General features: G+C 45.0%; 1 long non-coding RNA gene across 1 annotated transcript; it reads right to left on the minus strand.

The window, feature by feature from the left end:
* Positions 1–997: 997 nt before the first annotated feature.
* Positions 998–1,448, minus strand: LOC106533321 (uncharacterized). The gene is made up of 2 exons (XR_001312222.1): positions 1,261–1,448; positions 998–1,179 (listed from the first exon to the last, which is right to left on the minus strand). It is a non-coding gene; the product is annotated as an uncharacterized LOC106533321 (long non-coding RNA).

Genomic DNA, 1,448 nt, shown 5'->3' on the forward strand with positions numbered 1-1,448 from the left:
CACACACACACACACACACACACACACACACACACACACACACACACACACACACACACACACACACACACACACACACACAATCTCTCTGCCTTCACCTTTGGGTGATTTAAAAAAAAAATAAAATCACTAAAACAGCAAAACTGTGGCTCACCCTCCCCCACAACATCAGAGCAGAGCTGCAGCCCCCTTTGAGCAAAGCCTGGTTCTGACAGGACTCAGATCACTCTGACCCACATCATTAGCTGTTCTGCATTGAGATATTTACACTGAACAAACAGGGGGTCAGGTCTGCATATAAAAACCCAGGGAGCAGGCTCAAACTCAGGTCAAAAAACAAAGATTTGGTTAACAAAGAAAAATGCTGACGGGGCAGAAAACTTACTAAAACAAACGAACATGAAAGAGAACGAAGGACAAACTGAACTGGCTTTGAGAAACATCATGAAAAGTCAGGGGAGTGAAGACAGGAAACAGAATTAAAGGTGAGCTAACGAACATCAGAACCAGCACACATGAAGGGGAGGAGCTGGGGAAGAACACCGGAAAAAAACAAAGATAACAGTTGGAGTTGGTTATAGATTTAGTTACTTATTTAAATTTATCTAACTTTTTTCAGATGTAAGGGGCTTTTTTCAGTATTTAACACATCAGAAAATATTTAATGATTACCATGTTTTAAAGTCGTACAGAAACTGTGTTGTATGCAGTTGGTTGTTAATACAGCAGCTGTGTCTAGTTGCACTTTTAAAAAACTGTCATGTTAGAAAAGAAATGATGTGTTAGTTGCGTTTTTGGCTTTGAACCCAATGCAGAAAGACTTGGATGATGTTCAGCTACTCCTGCTCCAAACATCAGCTAATTATCTGTAAAATGGAAGGAGTTAGTTGTGTTTTTTAACTTTAGTAGCTAAGGTAACAATCATTAATAGGCTGACATTTAAAGTTGATCAGGTGTGGCTGCAGAGGCTCCATCTACATCCTGCAGAGGCTCCATCTACATCCTGCAGAGGCTCCATCTACATCCTGCAGAGGCTCCATCTACATCCTGCAGAGGCTCCATCTACGTCCTGCAGAGGCTCCATCTACGTCCTGCAGAGGCTCCACCTACGTCCTGCAGAGGCTCCATCTACATCCTACAGAGGCTCCATCTACATCCTGCAGAGGCTCCATCTACATCCTGCAGAGGCTCCACCTACATCCTGCAGAGGCTCCACCTACGTCCTGCAGAGGCTCCACCTACGTCCTGCAGAGGCTCCACCTGCAGAGGCTCCATCTACATCCTGCAGAGGCTCCATCTACATCCTGCAGAGGCTCCATCTACATCCTGCAGAGGCTCCATCTACATCCTGCAGAGGATCCATCTATATCCTACAGAGACTCCATCTACATCCTACAGAGACTCCATCTGCATGCTGTAGAGCAGTGGTTCCCAACCCTGGTCCTGAA

Source organism: Austrofundulus limnaeus, unplaced genomic scaffold (genome assembly GCF_001266775.1).
Source record: "Austrofundulus limnaeus strain Quisiro unplaced genomic scaffold, Austrofundulus_limnaeus-1.0 Scaffold923, whole genome shotgun sequence".
In the NCBI taxonomy this organism is placed as follows: Eukaryota; Metazoa; Chordata; class Actinopteri; order Cyprinodontiformes; family Rivulidae; genus Austrofundulus; species Austrofundulus limnaeus.